The sequence below is a fragment of the Aptenodytes patagonicus genome, chromosome 7, assembly GCF_965638725.1.
Source record: "Aptenodytes patagonicus chromosome 7, bAptPat1.pri.cur, whole genome shotgun sequence".
In the NCBI taxonomy this organism is placed as follows: domain Eukaryota; kingdom Metazoa; phylum Chordata; class Aves; order Sphenisciformes; family Spheniscidae; genus Aptenodytes; species Aptenodytes patagonicus.
This window is the reverse complement of record NC_134955.1, coordinates 43,362,900-43,382,686: the sequence shown is the minus strand read 5'-3', so window position 1 is coordinate 43,382,686 and position 19,787 is coordinate 43,362,900. Positions and strand designations below refer to the sequence as shown.

At 41.3% G+C, this 19,787-nt stretch overlaps 1 protein-coding gene across 5 annotated transcripts in view; it reads right to left on the bottom strand.

Moving 5' to 3' along the window:
• The window catches only part of NPAS3 (neuronal PAS domain protein 3), a 639,348-nt gene that overhangs the window by 298,655 nt on the left and 320,906 nt on the right, over positions 1 to 19,787 (bottom strand). The gene's annotated exons all lie outside the window — the stretch shown is intronic.

Below are 19,787 nucleotides of genomic sequence, written 5' to 3'. Positions count from 1 at the left end.
GTCATTCTAGAGCAAGGCTTAAGGGTATACATGCTCCTAAATTCAGCAATAGCAGCTACAGTCACTTCATGCCAAGCCTCCTACGTGTCGATAATTCATACCCTCATCAGGAATAATCTGTTTGGGAGTTGGGGAAACTTTTGTAGAATGAATGCCAAAGGCTGCTAATTAGCCATTGGCAAACACTGGAAATGTGGGGGGCAGTAAAAAGTCAGTAGCCTCAATGTGCAAGGACTACACATGAAGCAACTCCCTTCCTCTCCCACAGCATGTGCCCAACCTAACGTGGACTACTGCATCCTAAAATGCAAACGTGCAGCGGCCTTAATAGACACAAATAAGAATCCCTACAATGCCTTCAATGCCAACACCAGTGACTAGAGCAGGCCTTTCTACAGGAAGGTGTAGTACCTTCTGCTGGCCAGCTGACACACAGGTTTGATCTTTCACAGGCACAGCTTTAGGAGCCTACAACTAGGTGTTCAACTGAAAACATCGTGTGCCAACTGCAACACATAAAAATGGCTACTTGCAAGAAATTAGACACATAAAACCATGGAAAATTACTTCCATTTTCAGGACTATAAGCTTGGGTTTATAATAAACAAAACCAGTTTTTTTTTCTTTTTTTGATAGAGCAATACAACATTGTATCCTTGAAAATGTGAATTGTTTTCTACCTTCTAATATACATTTTGATAACTATTATTTATGTTTAGAATAAAATCTAGCCCTTTTTCTTCAAAGGGAGGATCATATTCTGTCTTTGATTTTGCTTGACTACATAATTTGTAAAGGATGAAAACCCCTGCCTTGATCATTACTGTTTCAGACATGTAAATATAAAAATTTTAAAAAACCCAAAACACCACCAACAAAACAAAACAAAACAAAAAACCAAAAAGAGACACACCAAGCTTAGCAGGACAGTCTTTCAATGAGATTATTTGAAGTCCCAAACTTTTCGTTCTCAGAGTTAGCAGAGGGCTTTTTATTTCCAGAATTGTCTGCTGACAGAATACTTTATGTAAATAAACCTGAAAATTATAAATCACAATAGAAATACATTTTTGTGTAAAATTTTGGTTGATTTGAATACTGAAAGACTGTGTACAGTTTTCAATTTAAATCTCACCTATAAGTGACGTTCTTTGAGATTGTACAGAGGAAATCTGAGAGTCTCTACAGGTCTGTTACATATTAGGCCTCCACTCAAACTCTGGCTTTGTTTCATTCATTTTCAATAAAACTAACACTGTTTTTCATACTGTGGACTATGAAGCATTTGCTGATAGCCTGAAGAAAGCTGACTAATCCCATACTGTTAGCGCCTCCTTCTTCCCACTTCCTAAACTACATACAGTAGGAGGAGGGGAAAAAAATAGAAAAAAAAAAAAGACTTTCACCTAATGTTATTCTTCTGAAAGCAAACAACAAAGCGGTTTTATCAATGGGCTAGGAGACAGCTGCTATAGCAAAGAAGGTGTCCTCCATAATGGTGACTGGGAGAAGCAATTCCTGTTCTCTGCTGTAGGCCTCTCTTGAAATGTGAGGAGGACTTCAAAACTCTAGATACAGACACACACTCTAGACACAGACACACATGCATCACAGATTTTTTTTTCTCCTTAAAGTGTGCATTAAAGGCAGATAATCCACCACCTCTGTGCTAGAAAAACCATGAATGAAGTCATAAAGATCAAAATCTTTATGTCGAGCAGAAGATACAATTGAAGGAAAGAACAGAATAACAATAGCTAAGTGCAAAGCAAGCCAATGATACACACTTTAAATAATATGTAGGAAAGAATTTGCAATTCATTAAATCAAATCTGAATTCAATCAGACACTATCAAAGAGGTATAGTCTTACAGTAATGCAAAATAGTACATCTAAATAGTATTCTCCTTAAAATGGAAAAAATGTGAAAGAAGAAAACAATTCATTGGCTAAGTGTTGTGCATAACTAATGAACAGAATTCAGCATTGTTTTGCATCTTATGTGACCTTATTAAATGTCCCCCAAAGAAAATGTGATACAATGTAATTACACACAATTACCTCACTTCTGGAAATGTTATCATTTGTTTCCATACTCCCTTTTTTATTTTCTGTACAGGTAGAAATTCTAATACAGTGACATTTTAGCAGCAACTAATGGTAACAACCGCTTTTAATCAACTTTTGAGATAATATACTTCAGAACAGAGAGTATGCTCTACAAGCCTGACTCATTTATTTCAACGATATTTGTATTCCCTTAAATGTTATGTGCTTTTAAGTCTGTGTAAAGGTATTTGCACTTTCCAAGTAAAATCCAGGGGATACAGAACTGCATCTGGGGCTCCAGCTTCTGGAGCAGTGGGGAAGGTTGAACACGCAGCTTCCATGTCAATATTTAATTTTTATATTTATTTAGACCTCACAGTTGCAAAAAAAAAGTATGAAAAAGTGACTAGCAGGTAGCTGATATGATGAAATAACTCAGAGTTAAAGGCAGCCTTAAACAATAGCATTCACATGAATCTCAACTGTCTGTGCTCCATTTAATGGTTCTCTATATGTAGACTCCAATATTACCCTTTGCCAGCTCCTGTGGAAAAAGAGGGCACATAGTGCTGCCCTTCACTTCTATTGCAGAGGAGTACAAAGGATGTTTAAAGCCTATTTCTAGTGCTTTCTGTTTTCATAAGACCTGAAATGAGGAATACAGTCATCTTCGAAACTGTCATCAATGTTTTCAAGAAAGTGAAGAAAAATATCACTGTTAACTTGCACAGCATGCCCATGAAATAGACTTTTCCCCATTTTTATTTATTTATATAAAATCAACACCCTTTTCCTTTCTTGATGAATGCTGTGATTGAAAAAAAAGAAACAAGGCATTCTGAAACCACGACACTTCTTGTCCTCACCTATATCTTTACAAACACCATAGAAGGTATAATTCTTTCTAGTGAACCCACACATTAGTTTATGCTGTCTATACTTTTCAAGCCACCCTACTTCAGAGCAAAATAGGGCTAAACCCCAAATCATAGCTGAATGTAGACTCCATTAAATAGAGTTTTGTTGATGTATCTGAAGAAAAATTCCTCCCTCAGCATCTACAGGCTGCGGAAAGTCCTCCATTTCTTTTAATGACCTATTCCCTCTGTTTGATTCAATACAGCCCACTGGCTATGGAAATGACAACGCTCAGCAGGTGACAACAAAACGGTCAACAAACAGTGCTGAGATATGTTGTTTTCTTCAAATACTTTCTCAGGAATTAAATGACACACTACGGTATGCTGTGTCCCGCTCAGATCAAATATTTCTTTATTAAATGAAACTGCACGCTTTTATATATAGTTGCCATATAAAATGCAGGTTTAAGTGTACTGCTTCAAGCTCCGATTGCAAAACAATTTGTTATTTCCCACCCCTCCTCCAGTCTCCTTTTAGCATATAACCCCCTTGGGCAGCAACTGCTAGGATGCTGTACCTTTGCCATAACTCCAGATTGAAAGCCCTGCCCTTATGGAGTCAATCTGACGCACTTACTGTGACTGGGACAAATTGGAGTATGCAAATTAGCACCTTTCGATTCTCCTGAACCTAGGAAATCCTCTTGCTACGTGTTCCAGCTAATAGACCGGAGACATCCCTTGTAACAGTGCTGTCTGTGCAACTCTTTTAACCTTTTCAGATTCCGATCTAGCCTTTGTTCCCAGCCCTTTTTTGAATCGTACAATGTATCAGGCTAACCCCTGTTATAATTTAAACCGGTGTAAAACCAGAGCCATATCATTCAGTGGCATTTACACATGTTTAAAGTGCAAAAGAGCATCCAACAGTGAATAGAGGCCCACGACGTTAAAATTTCTATGAGAGAGGTTTTTCTGCCTCCTTTCAGCTTCAAATACTTAGCATTACTCTGAATCACTTACACTAGTATAAAATGCACAATTAGATTTCTAAAGTTCTAAATAAATTAACATCAGGTATAAGAGTTTACCCTTTTATCGCAAGAGGATGACCTTCTGAGAAGACTATCAATCTACAGAGTACTTGAGGAGAGACTGGTGATCAAACTTGAACAGATTCCTATGTAGATTATATATTTAGCTGCAGAAAGATGAAATAGCATCTATCCTTAAATCATAAAGAGGAAACTGCTACTGGACATGCCTTATCCCTGGAAAGGCACACTGCAAAGCAAGATACTAATCTTTTTTTACCAGAGTCCTATGGCTCACTTCACAACGTATCAGCATTTACACTGTTTTCCTGTCTTTAAACTGTGTTTGGGTGAGGTGTTTGAGCAGTTAATAACTGGACATTTCATGTCACCCCAAATTACTGTTTCCAAATAGATTGTGTCTTTCTATCTTTTTCTCAACATAACACTTAGTATCCTGACATTCTCCTGCCGCCTTCAATTTTTTTTTAAGATTTTGTTCCTAATTTAATGTTCTTAAAATAATCCAGATTATTTTCTTTGGTCCTGTCCACTTAGAAATTGTGGGTTTTTTTAGAAGGTTGTACTCCCCTCTGTGTATATACTACCATCATAAATCCATCATTTTTGTTCAGTTTATATTAAGGCATTACAGCATCCAATTTATTACTGTTATCTCACTGTTTCTGAATGACTAATTTGAACTTTATACAATTGTCAGCTTTTCTAGATAAAACATGGTTGCATACTGAATGCTTTTGATTTTGGATAGAGACGTAGATTAAGTATCTATTCTTCTCCCTTATTGTGTTCAATTTCTGGACTGCACTTCGTTGAGAGCAATTGGTGTCCCCTTTGGTTTTGTGCCTGAACGCTCTGGCTGACACTTAATCTCAGGAAGAAAACTGATAAAAATAGGCTGTACATGACAATAAGGAGGTTCAGATTCAAAATTTAAGTATACAAAGCAGACTACATGTGTGCCTTATAGAAATCATTCCCTCATAAAGGTTTATACGATCTCCAAACCTTCAGTTCTGACTTGTTATGTACTCATTCTGTCTCGTTGCATTATGCACAGCTCTTCACTGCCCAGAGAAAGTTTAGGATCACTTTGCTGCATGGTTTGATCTTGTCATGGTTTAACCCCAATCGGCAACTAAGTACCACACAGCCGCTCGCTCCCCCTCCCCCTCCCGCCCCCCGTGAAATGGGGAAGAGAATCAGAAAAAAAAAAAGTAAAACCCGGGGGTTGAGATAAAGACAGTTTAATAGGACAGCAAAGGAAGAGAAAATAATAATAATAATAATAATAATAATAATAATGATAAAAGAATATACAAAAAACAAGTGATGCACAATGCAATTGCTCATCACCTGCTGACTGACGCCCAGCCCGCCCCTGAGCAGCAGTCACTGGCCCCCAGACAACTACCCCCAGTTTATATACTGAGCATGACATCACATGGTATGGAATAGCCCTTTGGCCAGTTTGGGTCAGCTGTCCTGGCTGTGCCCCCTCCCAGCTTCTTGTGCACCTCCAGCCTTCCCAGTCGGTAGAGCATGGGAAGCTGAAAAGTCCTTGACTAGTGTAAGCACTGCTTAGCAACAGCTAAAACATCGGTGTGTTATCAACATTATTCTCATCCTAAATCCAAAACACAGCACTGTACCAGCTACTAGGAAGAAAATTAACTCTATCCCAGCCGAAACCAGGACAGTATCCATCCCTTATTCTACACCATCTACATCATGCCCAGGTCCCCCACTTTCCAATACATTCCAATTAATCACCACCACTTTTCCTGTTTTTTGATAGCTAGAACGCAATCTGGCCACTGTCGTTAAAGACAACAAAAAAAGCTTTTACAAATATATTAATGACAAGAAGAGAGCCAAGGAGAATCTCCATCCTTTATTGGATGTGGGGGGGAACACCGTCACCAAGGATGAGGAAAAGGCTGAGGTACTCAATGCCTTCTTTGCCTCAGTCTTTAACAGGCAGACCAGTTATCCTCAGGGTACTCGGCCCCCCAAGCTGGAAGACGGGGACGGCGAGCAGGATGAACCCCCCATAATCCAAGAGGAAGCAGTCAACAACCTGCTACGCCACCTGGACACTCACAAGTCTATGGGGCTGGATGGGATCCACCCGAGAGTGCTGAGGGAGCTGGCAGAGGTGCTCGCCAAGCCGCTCTCCATCATTTATCAGCAGTCCTGGTTAATGGGGGAGGTCCCGGGTGACCGGAGGCTTGCCAATGTGACGCCCATCTACAAGAAGGGCCAGAAGGAGGATCCGGGGAACTACAGGCCTGTCAGCCTGACCTCAGTGCTGGGGAAGATTATGGAGTGGTTCATCTTGAGGGCACTCACAAGGCATGAGCGGGACAACCAGGGGATCAGGCCCAGCCAGCACGGGTTCATGAGAGGCAGGTCCTGCTTGACCAACCTGATCTCCTTCTATGACCAGGTGACCCGCCTAGTGGATGAGGGAAAGGCTGTGGATGTGGTCTACCTGGACTTCAGCAAGGCCTTTGACACCATCTCCCACAGCATTCTCCTCGAGAAGCTGGCGGCTCATGGCTTAGACAGGTGGACTCTGCGCTGGGTCAAAAACTGGCTGGACGGCCGGGCCCAGAGAGTTGTGGTGAATGGAGTTACATCCAGTTGGCAGCCGGTCACGAGTGGTGTTCCCCAGGGCTCAGTTTTGGGGCTGGTCTTGTTTAATATCTTTATCAACGATCTGGATGAGGGGATCGAGTGCACCCTCAGTAAGTTTGCAGACGACACCAAGTTGGGTGGGAGTGTTGATCTGCTCGAGGGTAGGAAGGCTCTGCAGAGGGACCTGGACAGGCTGGATCGATGGGCCGAGGTCAACTGTATGAGGTTCAACAAGGCCAAGTGCCGGGTCCTGCACTTCAGCCACAACAACCCCATGCAGCGCTACAGGCTTGGGGAAGAGTGGCTGGAAAGCTGCCTGTCGGAAAAGGACCTGGGGGTGTTGGTTGACAGCCGGCTGAACATGAGCTGGCAGTGTGCCCAGGCGGCCAAGAAGGCCAATGGCATCCTGGCCTGTATCAGAAATAGTGTGGCCAACAGAACTAGGGAAGTGATTGTGCCCCTGTACTCGGCACTGGTGAGGCCGCACCTCGAATACTGTGTTCACTTTTGGGCCCCTCACTACAAGAAGGACGTTGAGGTGCTGGAGCGTGTCCAGAGAAGGGCAACGAGGCTGGTGAAGGGTCTGGAGAACAAGTCTTATGAGGAGAGGCTGAGGGAACTGGGGTTGCTTAGCCTGGAGAAAAGGAGGCTCAGGGGAGACCTCATCGCTCTCTACAACTACCTGAAAGGAGGTTGTAGCGAGGTGGGTGTTGGTCTCTTCTCCCAAGTAACTAGTGATAGGATGAGAGGAAATGGCCTCAAGTTGCGCCAGGGGAGGTTTAGATTGGATGTGAGGAAAAATGTCTTTACTGAAAGAGTGGTTAAACATTGGAAGAGGCTGCCCAGGGAAGTGGTTGAGTCCCCATCCCTGGAGGTATTTAAAAGACGAGTAGATGAGGCACTTAGGGACATGGCTTAGTGGGCATGGTGGTGTTGGGTCGACGGTTGGACTCAATGATCTTAGAAGTCTTTTCCAACCTCAATGATTCTATGATTCTATGATTCTATGACATATACACACAGATATCATTCTCTTAGTCTATGGGCCATCCCTATAAAATGTTCGTTGAGTTCATTTAGTCCATGACTTTGGGGTCCATCTGTCATCACAGTGATTCAGGGCAGGAGAGATGGTCTGTGGTGTTGGATTGTTGCATGCTGAAGCCCGTTCTGGTCCCATCACCGCTGCACTTTGCTCAGTTTCATCGAAGTTCATTCTTCATTAACCTGGGTGATTCTTACTGTAATACCATTGATATGGCATATAGCAACCATAGAAGTGATGACATACAGTATTATATAGCAATTAACATCATACAATTCAGTTCATTGGCTATTTTCACCCAAAATCAAATCCCCTTGAGGTACACATCAGACTTCCCCATCCTTCTGCATCACCCACCAAGTGCACCCAGGTCCTTGAGCAAAAGCAATCCCACGGATGGGTTTGCCTCTGCCCGAGGCAGGAATAACCCAGACTGTCTTCCCCAGCATATTTTTATGTGCACTACAAGGACTTTATCCCCATCTACAGTACATAAAAGTTTTGACTGGGCAGGGCCAGCTCGATCGGCAGATCCCCTGGTGTTGACTAACCAGGTGGCCTTTGCTAAATGTGTATCCCAATGTTTGAATGTCCCACCACCCATTGCTCTCAGTGTAGTCTTTAACAGTCCATTGTATCGTTCCATTTTCCCAGAGGCTGGTGCATGATAGGGGATGTGACATACCCACTCGATGCCGTGCTCTTTGGCCCAGGTATCTATGAGGTTGTTTCGGAAATGAGTCCCGTTGTCTGACTCAATTCGTTCTGGGGTGCCATGTCACCATAGACTTGCTTTTCAAGGCCCAGGATAGTGTTCCGGGCAGTAGCATAGGGCATGGGATATGTTTCCAGCCATCCGGTGGTTGCTTCCACCATTGTAAGCACATGGTGCTTGCCTTGGTGGGTTTGTGGGAGTGTGATATAATCAATCTGCCAGGCCTCCCCATATTTATGTCTCAGCCATCGTCCTCCATACCAGAGAGGCTTTAACTGCCTGGCTTGCTTGATTGCAGCTCATGTTTCACATTCATGGATAACCTGCACAATAGTGTCCATGGTCAAGTCCACCCCTCGATCACGAGCCCATCTGTATGTTGCATCTCTTCCTTGATGGCCTGAGGTGTCATGGGCCCACTGAGCTAGAAATAATTCACCCTTATGTTGCCAGTCCAGATCCACCTGAGCCACTTCAATCTTAGCAGCCTGATCCACCTGCTAGTTGTTTTGATGTTCTTCAATGGCCCGACTCCTGGGTACATGAGCATCCACGTGACCTACATTTACAACTAGGCTCTCTACCCAGGCAGCAATATCTTGCCATAACGCGGCAGCCCAGATGGTTTGGCCTCTGCACTGCCAGTCGCTCTGCTTCCATTGCTGCAACCACCCCCACAAGGCATTTGCCACCATCCATGAGTCAGTATAGAGATAGAGCACTGGCCACTTTTCTCGGTCAGCAATGTCTAAAGCCAGCTGGATGGCCTTTACTTCTGCAAACTGACTCAATTCACCTTCTCCTTCAGCAGTTTCTGCGACTTATCATATAGAACTCCATACAGCAGCCTTCCACCTCCGATGCTTTTCCACAAGACGACAGGACCCATCAGTGAACAGGGCATACTGCTTCTCATCTTCTGGCAGTTTATTATACAGTGGGGCCTCCCCAGCACGTGTCACCTCCTCCTCTGGCGATATTCCAAAATCTTTGCCTTCTGGCCAATCCATGATCACTTCCAAGATTCCTGGGTGACTGGGGTTTTCCTATTCGAGCCCGTTGTGTGATCAGTGTGACCCACTTCCTCCATATAGCATCAGTTGCATGATGTGTACAGGGGACCCTCCCTTTGAACATCCAGCCCAGCACCAGCAGTTGGGGTGCCAGGAGGAGCTGTGCTTCATTACCAACCACTTCCAAAGCAGCTCAACCCCCTTCATATGCTGCCAATATCTCTTTCTCAGTTGGAGTATAGCAGGCCTCGGATCCTCTGTATCCCCGACTCCAAAACCCTAGGGGTCAACCTCGAGTCTCCCCTGGTGCTTTCCGCCAGAGGTTCCAGGTAGGGCCATTCTCCCCGGCTGCGGTATAGAGCACATTTTTTACAATCTTGCCCTGCCCGGACTGGCCCAAGGGCTACAGCATGAACTATCTCCCCTTTAATTTGTTCAAAGGCTTGTCGTTGCTCAGGGCCCCATTTGAAATCATTCTTCTTTCGGGTCACTTGATAGAGAGGGTTTACAATCAGACTGTAATTTGGAATATGCATTCTCCAAAAACCCCCAATGCCTAAGAAAGCCTGTGTTTCCTTTTTGCTAGTTGGTGGAGACATGGCTGTTATTTTGTTGATCACATCCATTGGGATTTGACAACATCCATCTTACGATTTTATTCCTAAAAAATGGATCTCCTGTCCAGGTCCCTTGACTTTACTTTGTCATATGGCAAAACCGTCCTTCAGAAGGATTTGGACTATTTTCTTCCCTTTCTCAAAAACTGCTTCTGCTGTGTTGCCCCACACAATGTCATCATCAATGTACTGCAGATATTCCAGAGCTTCACCCTGTTCCATTGCAGTCTGGATCTGTCCATGGCAAATGGTAGGGCTGTGTTTCCACCCCTGGAGCAATCGGTTCCAGGTGTACTGGACGCCCCTCCAAGTGAAAGCAAATTGTGGCCTGCACTCTGCCGCCAAAGGGATTGAGAAAAACACATTAGCGATATCAATTGTGGCATACCACTTGGCTGCCTTTGACTCCAGTTCGTATTGAAGTTCTAGCGTGTCTGGCACGGCAGCACTCAGCGGTGGCGTGACTTCATTCAGGCCACGATAGTCTACTGTTAGTCTCCACTCTCCATTAGACTTCCGCACTGGCCATATGGGACTGTTAAAGCATGAGTGAGTCTTGCTGATCACTCCTTGGCTCTCCAGTCGACGAAGCAGTTTATGGATGGGAATCAGGGAGCCTCGGTTGGTGCAATATTGCCACCGGTGCACCGTTGTGGTAGCAATCGGCACCTGTTGTTCTTCGACCCTCAGCAACCCCACAACAGAAGGGTCCTCCGAGAGACCAGGCAAGGTGGACAGCTGTTTAATTTCCTCCATCTCCCAGGCAGCTATACCAAAAGCCCACCAGTACCCTTTTGGGTCCTTGAAATATCCTCTCCTGAGGTAGTCTATGCCAAGGATGCACGGAGCCTCTGGGCCAGTCACAATGGGGTGCTTCTGCCACTCATTCCCAGTCAGGCTCACTTCAGCCTCCAGTACAGTCAGCTGTTGGGATCCACCATCACTCCAGAAATACAGATGGGTTCTGCCCCTTTATAGCTTGATGGCATTAGGGTACACTGTGCACCAGTGTCTACCAGAGCCTTATACTCCTGTGGGTCCGATGTGCCAGGCCATCAAATCCACGCAGTCCAGTAAACCCAGTTGTCCCTTTCCTCCACCTGGCTGGAGGCAGGGTCCCTCTAGTTCTGGTCATAGTATTCGTTATTCACTTCTTGTAAATACGAGTCAGAAGTCCCTTCATTAAAATCGGAAGTAAGATCAGCCCTTCTACTCTGGGGAACTGCCCACTGGAAACTGGAGCAGCAATTTTCCTGGAAGAACCCCCTTTGGTGCTTGTTTTTCCTTGCAACTCACGTACCCATGCCTCTAGGGCTGAGGTAGATTTTCCATCCCACTTCCTCATGTCCTGTCCATGGTCATGTAGGTAAAACCATAGGGTGCCCCGTGGTATATACCCACTGTATCCTCTCTCTTGAGCAGAAGAACGCTTACTTATAATAGCTGAGATACTGGTCCGTACAGGTGGGGAGCAGGATTTATCCTCTTTGAATTGCTAGAACTCCTGGGACAGGTTCTTGGCTAGCATGTCTGGCAGTTTATCCACAGCTGAGATGCAGGCCCATAAGGAGGAAGAGAGACTTTATTTGTATTGCCAGAGTTGAACAGCCAATTCATCCACCGTTTGTCCCTCTCTGTCTTTCCAGGTCATTACTGCCAATAAGTTGGCATATGATGATGGTACGCTCCATACAAACTTCTGCCACATAGGTTACGTGCACTTGACTTCAGCTGGATCTTTGGGTAGCTGCTCATTGTCCAGGTCATCATAAATCACCTCCAGCACAGCTAATTCCCCCAGGTACTCGATACCTCTCTCCATGGTAGTCCATTTGCCTGTGTGACATATGACATCTTCCTTGAAGATCCCTTTCAGCGTGACCTTTCCTTCACGCTTAACAGGAGTCGCCTCCAAAGGCTGAGGACTTGTGTCCCTTTTCCAATCACTTTGTCAATGCCCCCTTTCCCTAGAAAGGGATCCCAGCTGTTTGGCTTCTTTACCCTCTGATTGCTACTGGCCCCCATTATCCCAGCATCAGAGGAGCCAGGTGACAACGTGCTCGCCTGGACGATGGCTGACTTTCACTTCCAAGATTTCTTCTTGTGTATGGGGGTGACTGATACCGGCACAGGTTGGTTCTTTGGTTCAGCTGCAGTGCCTGTCGCCGGGGTCTGAGTAGCCACAGTGCCTGTCACAGGGGTTGGAGTAGCCACAGTATTCTTAATAGTTGTTTAACCCTAAGCAAGACCTGACACACATTCAGGAGACATAGTGTTGTGGTTTAACCTCAGTCGGCAACTGAGCACCACACAGCCGCTCGCTCACTCCTCCCCCCTCCCCCTGGTGGGATGGGGGAGAGAATTGGCAGAGCAGAAGTGAGAAAAACTCATGGGTTGAGATAAAAACAGTTTAATAATTGAAATAAAATAATAATAGCAATAATAATACTAATAATGTAATAATAATAATAATAATAATAATAATAATAATAATAATAATAATAATACACAAAGCAAGTGACGCACAGTGCAATTGCTCACCACCCGCTGACCGATGCCCAGCCAGTCCCCCAGCAGCGGCCTCCCCAGCCAGCTTCCCCCAGTTTATGTACTGAGCATGACGTCACATGGTATGGAATGTCCCTTTGGCCAGTTTGGGTCAGCTGTCCTGGCTGTGCCCCCTCCCAGCTTCTTGTGCACCCCCAGCCTTCTCAGTCGGTAGAGCATGGGAAGCTGAAAAGTCCTTGACTAGTGTAAGCACTGCTTAGCAACAGCTAAAACATCGGTGTGTTGTCAACATTATTCTCATCCTAAATCCAAAACACAGCACTGTACCAGCTACTAGGAAGAAAATTAACTCTATCCCAGCCGAAACCAGGACAGATCTGTAACAACTATTTCCTCTTAATTCTTCTCTTAACTTCCACTTTATTTTTGGCTACTGATGCATAACTTAACCTCTACTTCATCCAAAAATCTTTACTTTCAGACAGCACAGATCTATGCTCTCCAATGTATCCTAAGTTTTGTTGGCTTTTTCACATTTTCCTCTTTTTGCCTGCCTTTGACACATGCTAACAGAGGTCAGTTGCCAGTCTACCCCTTTAACCCAATACAGACTGCAAGAAGCTGAACGGTCGTCTTCGTCCTCATGAAGTGCACCACTGACATCATCAGTAGCAACTGCCCTTCACAAATCTCCAAGCCAGTAGAAGTCTTTTCTGCTAACACCTTTTACAGCCTGGAAAAATCCTCCATCAGCACTACCATCTGCTGCTTCCTCACCTTTAGTCTCGTGTCACTATTTCTGTGTTGACTAGTGTTATACAGAGATAACCTCATTATGTAATACTCAGAGCGACTGAAAATAGCAAATGAGAAGATAAATCTTTCTCCTAATATTTTATAGCACTCCAATACTTTCCTGTCTATTTGCCCACTTTTTTCATTTTCTTGTCAGACGGGGCTCCCTGTAATAATTCAGATATTGGAAGAAACAAGATTTCCACTCAGCTATAGCCTAGCCAGCCACAGAACTACCTCTAAACTTAATGTCAACTTGTACTTGTTTTTCTACTGCTTATATCTAATTAAACCACTCCAAAGTTTTACAATACTCAAACATTTGTGGGGGAAGACAAATTTTAGAACTATGTAATTTCTTCTTCAATTATGATTATTCCTTGTTCAATAATGATTATCCATACTGTTTGGCAAATTTTAATTCCTAACAGTGTGCTTACAGGGCAAAGTATTAGTACTTGTTTTCACTACAGGAGAAACTTCTGTTTCTCCATGACACTGTTAATTGTGTGTAACTCTTGTACTGCAAATCATTCATTACTGCAAAAATGTAAGTAATTTGCTCTGTTCACTAATCTCTACTTTTCCTTAACAAAAAAGATTCACAGGTTTTGCACAATCTAAACTGGTTGCATGCTGAACATGCGTATTTACAATGTATGGAAAACTTTACCCGCATGCTCTCCAGCAAGACGTTTTTAGAAGAAATGAATACTGTCATTGTCTTGTTATATTCTAATCTAGTTATTATAGATAAATAGCAACATCTTCCAAACATGACTAAATAGTGTAGTGAAAATGTATAGTGAATTCTTTCCACTTTTTGTCTATGCCAAGCTTGATGATAGAATACCATTGTCCTACAAAGATCTTCAACAGTGCTGCAAAAATAGTAACAGAAATGGAGGACAAGACCCATTTGGACAACAGAGAAAAAACTGGTATGAAAGTTTCCTTCAAATTGGGTATTTGTTTCTACACCTTCTGTATTTGATAACACTCATTTATAAACTGGATGATAAAACTGCATTAACTTGAGGAGAATGTGGAAACATTTTCCCAATAACAACTTCCAATTTTTCTGGTTGAATATGGGAAAAAACCTTTTGTTTTGTTTTGTAACTATTGAGATATTAACAATATTTGTTAGCATTCAATTGATCATTCATGTGACCATGAGTACTTCTGAAAGTATCTATCACATGTATGATTCAATCTGTTATTTGCAGCTATTACACAGCTCAGATAGTGGGATAGGATCAGCCTCTAGAACAAAATTACAGACACAGCTTTCCTTTAGTTTAGGAGTGCAGGTGGATGAGGTAGGGGGTGGTAGCTACCTGCAAACAGAAGACTAACTGTTAGAGTGCTCACTTGGAGTGAAGAGACTGTTACTAATTTTCCTTTTTCCTGAGGAACCTTAAGCTTGTCTGACATGCTCCAGAAAATAAGCCAGTGACCCAGATATAGTCTAAGCTACTCTATATGGTAGTGGCATCACCTGGAATGATTCACTAGAAACCAGAGGTGTTGCATTCATCCCACACATTTACCTCAAAATTAATAAGGGACCCACTCTGAAGAACAGTAATATACTATGTTGACATACAGGTTATATTTGTACAGTTTCATGTTACTCCTATTATTACAGTGCTGGATGCATTAATAAAAGAAAAGTAATTTAAAAAAAGAATATAAAACTATTAGAATGAGGGACATCTTTCAATTGTTCACAATGCTAGCAATTCATCAGGCTTCTTATGTCCATAGGCTGTTGTGGTTTGTTTGTTTGTTGACTTTAAATACAGAAAAGCTGAAATAACGTCAATGGGTCTAATAACCTGTGGCTTCTCTATAGGATGGAGGTAAAGACACAGTTAAATCCCCATGAAGTTCCATCCACAAGCTGAGGCTTCCCGTGGAGCGAAAAGGCTGTGAAGTATGTTTACAAAATACCAGAATGCCTTTCGTTCGTGGAAAGCCTGGGACCACTGCACGGAGTAAAGCCCAATTGCAGCACTTGAGCCATGTATAGCTTCCAAGCAGTTCAAATTCCGCTCCCATTCTAGGACTACATTACACGATCAAGTCTGTGCTGATACGGAGACAGCTAGGAAGTAAACAGGGGCTTACAGCCCTTGTGCATACTACAGATGACTTTGCTGGGTCATCTTGGACACAACTGCACATCAACTACAGGCATCCCCTCTGAATTGTGAACTGCTCCATCCAAGCTAAGTGGTTTGTATCTTGTGGCTCTTGACTCAATGATGATGAAGAATACAGCCTATAGGGTCAGAATGTTTGTGCTGAGACTCTTTTCTTTGATCTTAATAGGAACCCTATTTTTTTTCCCTCGTTGAATCTGCTGCTGCAATTACGAAGACCTTTGTTCATCACAAAATACTTTCTTAATGGGAGAAAAAGGTACAATATAAAGTAAAAGGGAAATGCGAGTCTCATAAAATTTCCAAGATAACATTCAACAAGGCTTAGGAAAAGCTTCAAGAAAGGTAGGTGGGCCCCTTTATGGCACAGATGGAGAATTCAGTGACTGTCATCCACTTGTAAATCACAGGTGCACAACAGATCTCTCCATGGGACTGAATTGTTCATGAGATTGGTAGTTGGGTGTTTGAGTTTTTTTCCCTGTCTAGTTCAGTAGTTCAATTCTATCAATTCTAGCAAAAGTATGTAATGGGCAATAACTTCAGGGACATAGCAGAAATGAAATGGGACCTTTCATCTATTTTGATTTTGGGTTTGGTTTGGGGTTGTTTGGGGTTTTTTTTTTGACACTCATGGTAGAAATCTCCATCACAATGGTTATTCATGACAGTGCTCAGCATTGACGAAGTCTACCAAAAAAAAAAAGGAAAGAAAAAAAGAGACATCTTTGTTGCATTGATCCTTTAGTATCTCTCCCATTCAAGGATTTCTTCACACAAAACTAGGTAGAGGTAGGACAGTATAGACAATTTAAGACAACTAGTGTCTAAGTTATTGTGTACCATAATATAATGCTATATGAAAGTGTTACAGTTTCTTAACAGTTGAATATGCACTGCTGAAGCAAAGAATGCAAATATGAAAGCTATCATTCTTATGCAGGAATACAAAATGTGTACCACTCACTACAGTTCAGATACACAGTTCTACTATTATTACCAACACCGTCTTTCTATCCTATTCTGACTTTAAAACTATTCCATTGTGTTTAATTCCAAATATTTATTCTTTAAGAAGGCACTGGTATTTTTAAAGGAAGAAATATGTATTTTTTTAAAACATTAAATTTTATTTGAAAATACTGTACCTTTTACTTTTAATTGTTTTACAGTTCAAATTGTAAGGTGTGTTCTTTTTTGTTCAAGAATTTTAAAAGCAACCAATTTAAATATGCAAAATTATCTTGAGTTGTTCATACGTGAACTTAAAAGCCATGCAACACAGGAAAATTAAGTAATTATGCCTCCAAGTTATTTACTGCAATTAAGCTCATTTATCATATGCAAATTAGTGCAAACTGGTCTCATTAGTTACTAAATTACTCAATATGAGCTGAACAATGTAGCACTCCAGTTTGTAATGAAAAATCCCTGTAGAGGCAAGCAGTATCAATTAAGCTAATTTGCATATGCAAATATATTCACTAACTTTCTCTTTTCTCTATATTTAGTTCTACATTTCCTGATCATTCCTGATTATATGAAGAATACGGGGTCACTGACCCTTTTCCACACCTTCTCGATAGCAATGAAGTTACAGAAAAAATACAGGGGCCCTGAAAAAATGATAAACTTCTTGCTAATTTTTACAACCAGTTTCAGCCAAATTTTTGAATAGCAGGAACCAGAAGTAATATTTTTTTACTGGATTTATTTAATAAACATATGTAAAATATATATACAGAAATATAAAACTGAAAATGTCTTTACTGAAGTCTATTCTCATTATAACACCACTTTTCAGAAGAAGAAGAATGTAGAAGATAAAAAAGCACAGAATTTGGCAAATCAAAAATCTTGTCAAAAATTAATTAACGTATTGCCATTATCTATTTTTCTCCTCTATTACAAGCATTTCTACTGTTCATCATTCAGATGATGGTACTTGGAAGATATTTAAAACATTTTTTGCCCTGACGTGAAGATTCTGATCTAATAGTGTTTGGGCATTCATGTTTTGCAGTGCCTTTTTTTCCACAAGTACGCAGTGGATAGTGTCTTTGGCTTCAAACCTACTGTGGGAATCTCTTCAGCACGATATGCAGCAATTGGCTGTGGCTTGGAAATTTTTTGACATGACTAACTGACACTACTTGCTTGTAGAATCAAGATGTAAAATATCACGAGATGTGCCTCCATTTCTGTTTTTACAACACCACTATAAATAAACTATATTCACTTTTTTTAAACATACTGTATTATGCTTCTCATGTGTCTGTCAATAAATTTTGAAGTATCAAAATATTAGAAGGATTAGAGAGGCTCCTTAATTTCTGAGCTTACACTTAACCCAGTCCTCAAAATATTAATAGCAAAAGGGATTAAACAAACTATTAATTCAACTTCCTCAGATAGCAGACTCTGAAATCAAACACAGGTATTTCCAAGGTATAATTTCAAGGTTGTTTACTTCACTTGCAAACAATACTTATCACACTACTGCTTTGAAAATCATTTCTAGGAACAGCAGACTAAATAAGAACTTGTTAGAACTGTATTCCACCACAGAATCTGTCTGATTGTTGTTTTAAAAATCATTTTGTCTTCTGGAGGTTATTTTTCTACCTATAAGACCACAAGGCAGTACTTTGAAGTTCGTTCAGATCTGTTAAAAGTGGTGCATTTGAATGCATGACCTAGACTTTCCTTCCACGTGTTGATTACTCTGCTAAAATAAGACAAGATTTTAACATATCATGATAAACCTGCCACCATTATTAATTCATTTTGTCTTTTATCCATCACCAACAGTCTATTCTCTTTGAAATGTCAGAGTGGAACTTTCTATTATCAATTGAGAGATTAATGGGAGTAAGTTGGTAAAAGCACCACCCTCTCTGAAAAGGCCACACCTCAACAGATATTCAGTACAATGCTGATGGTAATTTTGACTGAAAATCCTCAGTTACGGGTACAAGTGCAAGACAGTTTTCTTCACTAGTACTATGATAAAGTTATAGCCAGAAAACACCTTAATTTGTCACATATAAGTACAAAAAATAAAAACAAAAGGGGCATCTAGCTTAAATAAGTAATAAGTTCACTAATTGTTTTAATATGCAGCAAGTGAAAAACTCAAATGTCAAGTAGTTTTCAAAGTGACCATCCTAAGTTTTTTCATTTTCATTCATAAAGGGTCATACCTACTACTTAAGGAGTGTATATAAATCAGTCTCAATGAGGTTTTATCTAGATATTTGTTATAATTCATACTGTAAAAAACATAGCTTTAGGATATACAGAACATGTTTACATACTCAAAACAACACACTGACAAATTACATAAACTGAAATATCACAAAACTGCTATTTCTTCATTTTTTCTACACTTATGAGACAGCATAACAGCGTTTCTGTCTAATATGCAAACACAGTACTGTAGATACTGGTGCAGATATCTTTGATACTGTAACTATAACACAAGTATTTGCCTACAGAATCAAAAACTTGACCTAGACCTCTGCCAAGGGTGTACAACTAAGTAAATCACTTCATTCATGATTTTTGTTCCAAAGAGAAATTCATTCTACTAGTTAATTTCATGTTTTTGTCTTTTCCTAAAATTATCTTTGTTGCTATTCTGCATTTAGTTACTTTATAAAGATGTGAAAAATCTGACATTATCCATAGTGATTTTGAATGCCACAGCTGAGTTAGTACAGAGAGATAGCTCTCAATCATTTCAAATTAAGTGGAATATTTCTCATGATAATATCCTAATTTACCTCTTTCATACCTCTCAAAAGATAATACACCAAGCAATATATTTGCATTGAGAAGCTGTGTACATTGCTAAATAAGAGCAGTTATTCAGTGCCGCACTTAGAAAAGACTAGGTGGTTTTTATTTCCGTAGTGCTGGGTTTTTGCCTTGCTGACAAAACACATCACATTTTGTTCTTAAGTGCTTCTGCTCCACATTTGATTACTGCAACCTAAGAAAGGTTGTAGTAACCCTGACAAAACAAAGCATGCATAAGAATGTTTCCAGCAGGTCATTGTTTTTCAGTTTAATCTTCCTGGAATATAACAACTTGTACAGTGTGACTAAATTCTTTGACAAATATCAGATTAGTTTTTATCTCATAGCTAAGGAGATCTAAAAGGCTTGCTGCTGTTCATTTTTTTCTCTTTGCAGATTGTTGCAAATTTGTGATATACAATTGTGACAACTGGGATATCAGGGAGGAAAGCAGTGCTCATAAACCAAAGTGGGGGAAAAAACCCCCTAAATCTATACGTGGCACACAAGGCAAATCAAAT